This window comes from Falco biarmicus, chromosome 18, assembly GCF_023638135.1.
Source record: "Falco biarmicus isolate bFalBia1 chromosome 18, bFalBia1.pri, whole genome shotgun sequence".
NCBI classification, from domain to species: domain Eukaryota; kingdom Metazoa; phylum Chordata; class Aves; order Falconiformes; family Falconidae; genus Falco; species Falco biarmicus.
In genome coordinates this window covers 6,023,644-6,030,897 of record NC_079305.1, presented here as the reverse complement: position 1 = coordinate 6,030,897, position 7,254 = coordinate 6,023,644, and positions in this window count along the sequence as shown.

Sequence of the window (7,254 nt, the reverse complement as noted above, 5' to 3'; positions counted from 1 at the left end):
CACTGGAGACCCCCAGTGCCAGCGGGTTTAATTCAGGACTGCAGTAACAAGCTTGACTCTGCAAAATCAGCATCAGCTTACACTTCTCTGACACATACAAAAGCTCAGACACTGTGAGAATGTTGGGTGCTTTTGGTTTTTAACCCAACAAATTTCAGCAGTGTGTTCAATGTTACATTATTTAGGCTGTTGTTGTTGATGTTATGACTTAATGTTTATTTTCAAGTCTAACATTGGTTCTGTTTTTTTAATGCTTTTTCTTCCATTTATCAATATTCACTTAACTAAAATCACTGAATTAATCAATTACAGTGTGGTTCCCCCCCTCCCCTTTTTTACGAAGACACGTTGTTTTCTAACCTGCATTGGTGCTTTGCTGCAGGGTGACTGGCTGGAGGGTGTGCTGGGGTGAGCCAGACCCCAGGATGCTGTCAGTGGTCCCACGGGGGGGGTGTGTGCTGCCTGCTCGCAGCAGCGATGCTCTGGGCATGACACCGGCATCATTTGGCACACAGGTGCTAAGATTGAGACTGTTGGTCCTGTTCAGGGAAATCCTCACGTGAGCTTTTTGGTGTGTTCTGCTCTTGCATTCAGCATTCTTACACACAGAGACCTTTAGCCATTCAACCTCTCTTGTTACTGTCCTGTTCTCTTTGACTTCATGTCAGTGAAAAGTACTGGGGCATCATGCTGCCGGTGCTAAAGTTTTGGTTTATTGAGGGAAGACTGACATAGCTTTTCAATAAGATGTTGGGGCAAAATCTGGCAGTTGCTGAGTTCATGAGAATCCATAAGACCAGTGGTGATGGACAGTGCCAGTGGGTACCCCTCCGGTCCACAGACACCAGATGATGCTGCCAGAGCCTCCCGTGATCCTGAGCCTGAAAGAGCATCCTGCTGTAGGCCAGTATGTCCATACAGCTGTAACTTTCTGGACATGGAGAAGGGAAGATGCTTTTCACAGGCCAAGCCACAAACTCCTCAATGATCCATCCTTGCTGCGGGAGCCAAGGCCAGGAGACTTTGTCTTGTGGCGCAGCCTGCCACTCATCAGGTCTCCAAAGAGGTTTGGGGAATGTGAGAGCCACATGGGGCAGATAGTGCACAGCTGGGATCAAGGGGAGCAAAGCCCAGCAGTTAACAACTGCATTGCCATGTGGAGAGTTGGCACATGCCAGCTTTCAGCATGTTGCTGTCACTGCTTCGCAGCTGTGCAAGTACAAGATCGAGGTGCAGTGGGGTTGTGGTGGTTTTGCTTCTCTGGCTGCACCTGGCACGCTGGGTGGTTTCACTGGAGCACCCAAAAAGGGAGGAAGGCACTTGGGTGAGCCGGTGGGGAGGGACTGGGGCTGCTGAGCAGCGCAGTGGGATGCAGGCTGCTGCCAGCAGGTCGAGGGGTGGTGGGTTCCCACTCTTGCTGAGGGTCTGTGCCACACACAGCTTGGGTAAAAGGGCGTATTCTTGCCCAAAGGCTGTCTTCCAAAACCAACATGGGCAGCCTGGGTAGCGAGCAGAGGACAGCTGTGTTCCTAAATGCTTCAGGGCTTGCAATTTGGCTTTACTTTTTGGGAAAGTACTTGGCTCCTGGGCTTCTGGGGAGGCGCTGCCAAGCAGGACCAATGCACGGCAGAGATCAACAGTGGCAGGCGGGGCCAGGAGGGCAGTGAGGGAACAGTGGGCACGGGGAGCTGCCCACCTTCCCCTGACATGTCCAGTCTGTGCGAATGCACCAGTGGGTATCGGGAATAAAAGGGGAGGAGAGGCTGTTACGCACTCAGCAGAGCTCTGCTCTCATTTAAGGGCATTTACCTCAGAGATGTGAGAACTTCTCAAGCTACATGCAAAGTCTTTCTTGAAGGGCAAATACTCAAAATATAATTGTGCTGGAGTGCGTGGAAGCGCACTGGCCCTGGTGAGGAGCACTGGTGTCGTGTAAGTGCCCCAAAGCAGGCAAAAGCACATGAGCAGAGCAAGACTTTGCTGCCTGTGGGAACCTCTTGCATGAGCACGCTTGTTAAAACAGAGCACTGCTTGCTTTTCTCACAGTGTATCTTGATGAATAAATCTGTACTTGATTGTTTTACTTTGTTTTAAACTTGTGGTCAATATAAACACGTTATGGCTTCTGTTTTCTCTCTTCTGTGATTGGAACAAGAAACCCCTCAATAAAAATGCCTTTTTTCTTTGAAAGTTGTTTTTATTATTGCCTTTTCCATATCAATTGCATTACTTGTTCCATGTGTTGCTGATATCCTGGGGCCCCAGTGTGTTGTCTCCTTCTGAGATGCAACATCTCACCACTGCTGCCTAGCAAGGGACGACATAGAAGTTTAAATCTTAGATCCACAACGCTGGAGACAGAAAATTCTATTGTCAAATCGCTACTGCTGGATTACAGTTATTTTATTTATATGGTTGTTCTCTGCTAAGTATCCCTGTTGTACACTAACTAGCTGAACCTCCTTTTAGCCTACACCAATGCAAAGAAAGGAGAGTAGTGAAGCCCTTGGAGCAAACAGGAATCACCTTCCTCTTCCCTCCTAGGGAAAGCCTGCTGTTGTTGTAGCTGGTTGTAAGGAAAGCAGGTATTCTTTCTGGAAAACTCTGGCCTGCTTTGGCCAGCTGGTCCTGGCTTCAGCTCTCAGGTGATTTTAATCAAAGTAATTACCACCACTCCCACCCAACCCCACCCCCCCACCCCCCACCCCACCCCCCCCACCCCCCCCAGTCAGGTAAGGAATGGCCAAGTGGTGTGAACGCTTTGCAGCCTGGGGTTAGGTCCCAGGTGCCTGGGGAGGTTTGATACCTCAGGGGAACCAGCAAGCTCTATTTCTATTGTGCTTCTGGCCAGAGGAGCTGGTTGCAGCAGTATTGTCACCATGAGGGCAGGTAAGGTCAGGGGTCTGCTGCTTGGGGTCTCCTTTTCTCAGATCAGAGTTGGTGTCTGGGTTAGTTTAGAAGCTGGGGGGAAGGCTGATGGCTCTTTGCTTTGTGCTTTCCTGCTGCTGGCATTTTACTGCTGGGTCTTCTGTAGGTATTAACCAAGGTATGAGCACCAGGCGGGTTTGAAGAGGTGCAGGAAGCTAGTCCATGTGTTTACTGAGCGTTTACAAACTAGGTTCATTTACTAACTTATAGTAACATCTGCCTGGAAATGGGAACTGGCAATTCTTGAAGTATCTTTAGGTCACGTAAAGAGTGAGATGAGCAGTCAACCATTCCACGTGGGTGTGTTTGCTGTCTTTCTATTTGTTGTTTTACTCTCTGACAAGAAGAGTCTACTGAAACCTGAAATGTGGTAAGCATGAACTATGGGGAAAGCACCTAAGAGTCTGGAGGTACGCTTGTGCAGAGCTGTACGGAGGAGCAAACAGGCATATACTGAAACATGAGAGCATGATAGGCTGCTTAAATCGGAAATTGCGTGTCTGCTGACAGTGTTCCCCAGTGGCAGAAGGACTGGTGGCTGTGCATGTCATGCATTTTACAGTTTATGTGCAAATACCATGCATTTTACACTATAAATTATTCAAATACTGATTGTTCTAATGAGTTCTAGTTTAACTTACAAGCATTTGCATAAATGCTTAGTCTAAACTAAGACGTGCCTTGTTTTGCTGGGACACAACTTCTAATTTTGCCTCACTAGGGCAGAGGGTGTTTGGAGAGACAGGAGTGTGCTGCCCATAGGATGCAATGCTCTGCTTGTATTGTTTTGGATGTACCTGCTTCTTTTTGAAGCTCTGCTGTATAATGAATGGGGGCTGAATTTAATGTGTATGTTATGTACGCCCTGTCTGTGTGAGTACTTTCAGGGAGATTATGGCTGCGCAAAGCACGGTGTGTGCTTGGATCCTGCTGAACTGGGGGTGGAAAGAAATGCCTGAAGTTCGAGAAGAGCTTCAGCTCTTTGCTGATCAGCAACTGAAGCCTGAATGCACTTGGTTTTAGGCTCCCATGCTCAGTGGGAGCAAGGCTTGACTCTGAAACAAGTTTTAGTATTCAAGGAGGCTGAGAATGAGACTCAGTGATGCTTGGGTCTTGCTGGGCCACTTTGCAGAGCACTGAGACTCCCAGCAGTGCATGTGTCGTGTCTTGGGGTTGTCCCCCACAGAAAACTGCTGCTGACTCATGTGAGAGTTGCAGCGGCTAGTCTGGGAGGACAAGGACACTCAGGCTTGGTATCAGCCTGGGCTTGTCTGAAGTATGAATCTTGCACAAAACAAAATATCATCTTTTTGTGACTCAGTTTATCCTCCCAATAATGTTTATCTTGTTTGCTCCAGCATTCCTTCTGTTGAGTACAGCCTGTTAATTGAGTTTCTGGCCTCCAGTTTGAAGTTAAGTTATAAACAAATGCAGTTTCCTTTCATGCTATACAAAAAGTCATCTTCCATCCCTCAATTAATTTTTTACGTTGCTGGCAGTCTGCATTCTGCTTTGACCCCTGCTGGGAAATGCAAGGCTGGAAAGAACAGTTGAGGAATTAGGGAGGATTTCTTCACTTGGAGAAGAGCAGATTCCAGCTTAGCGTGTCTGATGTGGGGCTCTATTACTACTGTGCAGGGCAAGGGGCTGAGGCACACCAGTTGCTCCAGGCAGCCTGATGCGGTGTCTGGAAGGGAAAACAACTCCTGTGTTTTCCTGCTCCTCTGTGAGCATTAGCTCGGTCCCAATGCAGAGCTGCTTCCCTCTCAGCAGGGCTTAACAGTAACTCGCATCAAAGTTCTCCTCCCTTTTGGAGGCCCTCAGCCCGTGCTAGGGCACACACTGGTGTTGCAGTCTGGTCCTGCAAAATGCCAACTCTGCCTTTTCACACTTTTGACTGAGGATCTAATAACCTCCAGGAGTGGCGGAGAGCTCTGCAGATCATTTTCACAAACAGGGAAGTTGTTTATGCTGTAATATGGAGATAAACCCCTGCAAACCAAGAGGTGTCTTTCTGCATGTGGCCATGCGAAGCATAGACCAGGCAAGATGTACAGAGTGCGAACAGGGGGCTTGTGCTCTCCTGAGATGATGAGCAGAGCAGGACGTGGGAGAGAAATGGTTCCTTTTCTTTCAGACACTTTTGTGGAGAAAAGATCCATCATGAGCAGATGGATGTCAAGGTCCCACCTCTGACTAAGCAAACCCCCAAGCCGCGGGAGGGCATGGACGTGGGAAGCGCTGCTCTGTGCTCCCGCAGCTCCCTCCCCTGCTACGTGGCTGGGGGTGAGTGGTGGGTGAGGGGCCTCTGTCCCAACTTGAGCAGCCACCAGTACTGGTGTGTTGGCCATCACTTATCCCTCCAAGGAGTCGGGAGGAACATGGTTCCTCAGGGGCAGCAGCCATGTAATGGCTACATTGTGCTTGAACTGCAGAGGGTTTGTGGGTTGTGAGTGAATCTGAAGCTGTGGGCAGCATCAGCTGAGCCACGAGGGGGGCTGGGAGCAAGGGGCTGGTGGGGTCCTCTAGGTAAGTCTGGGACTAGAGCTGGCTTGTCATTAGCTCATAGGCAGCTGATCTGGGGTCGCCAGCCAGCCAGCCACCATTCTGTGCAAGTTCCCTATTTAATCAGCTTTTCTACAAACAGGTAACCTGGATCCTGCAGGAATAATAGCAGAAATAACAGAAAAATAACAGAAATAACAAGCTCCTTCCTTTTGCTGGCAGACTGCAATTACAGTGATCGCTGCTCTGTGCAGGGTGCAGTGCCCGGGGGTGGGGACGACCACGACGACAGGGATGGACTCCTGAGCCCCCTGCAGCTAAAGAGATGGGCCGGGCAGTGAGCGCTGCTGGGTGAACAGGGGAGGTCTCTTCTGACATGTTCTCCGAAGCCACAGTGAAACACTCCCCGTCCCAACACCAGTAGCATTGCAGAGAAAACGCTCTGCTGTGTTCCAGTGGCTGCCTCTGCTTTCTCACTGAATCATGTTGGATGACCCTTTAAAAAGACACACACACACATATAATTAAAGCCAATCTCTACCCCAAGGCCAGAGCTGTGTTTGGAAATGGTTGTTCCCTGACGCAGAGGCTCTTTTTTTCCATTCCAGCCAGGCAATACCCAGCCAAACCCTGTGCACACCGCAGCGGTGCTGCCACTGAGGAAGGCCTTTGTTAGATCAAGTGGGGAAAAAAGCCTTCCAGCATCTTTAGCAAGTGCTTTTAAAATCACTGTTTTTCAAAGGAATCGGCATTTTTCTTATTACTATTTCTTCCCCAGCTAATTCCATCTGAGCCTTTGTGTGCTACCCATTGGCTGAGCCGCTATCTTTTGATAGTCTGTAGGTGTCCAAGTCATGCTCAAATGCCCTTCTTGGGAGGGCAACAGCAAGCTGCTGGCTCCTTTGCTGTGAGGCTGCTTGCCCGTGCTGCAGACAGACCCACGCGCAGGGACCAGGGGCTCTGCAGCACATGGCTTCCCTAAGCAAAGCCACATCCCGGAGAACTGGAGGGAGGGAGTGCAGGTCAACCTGTCAGGGTGGCCAGCTGCTCCGTGGAAGCCTCCCAGCCTCTGTAAAATGGGGGCTTTGTTTCAAGACCTTCCCAGCGGAGACTGGAATCTCCTCTGGACCAGCAGCCTGCCACAAGAATTCTGTCTGCGTGGCAGGAGCAGGGTCTGCTGCACCCCTGCTGTCTGGTGTGGGATGTGCCAGAGACCACGAGTGCTGGGGGAGGCCTGGCCCCGTCTCTTCTGGGGGCATCAGGGTGGTGGATCTGTCTCCGCTCGCCAGCGCGGGGGCATCGGCATGCTGCTGCACAGCGGGCTTCGCCCATAGCCTGCCAAGATCCCGAGAGCCACGAGCAATTGGCAAACAGTCCCCCTTTTCTGCAGAATTGTGCACACACAGCCTGGAAATTCGCTGCTGTCTGTAACATTTTTCCTTTGGAGACAACCAGGAGATGCTTGCCAAGCCATTGCTCTAGAACAGAGGGGGAGGAAAGCCAGGACATGGCTGGAAGGAGCCGTACCTGACAGCAGCCAACGTGGGCTGGGGCTGCGTGCAGTCTTTGGGATCCAGCTCTCTGCTCCCATCCTGGAGGTGCAGGGAACAGCTCTGTCTGAGACCCTGTGTCACTGCCTTGCATGCGTTAGACCCAATTCACAGAAGAAAAGTCTGTTGAGGGCAATAGAAAGCAGCATTTGATGATATGGTGGGTGGTGTTTGTGGGTGTGCTCTGCCTCAGTCCAGCGTGTGCCTGGAAAAGATGTTCCAACTTGCCTGTCCCGACTGCATTTGTGGGTCCTCGTGCTTGTTTAAGGAT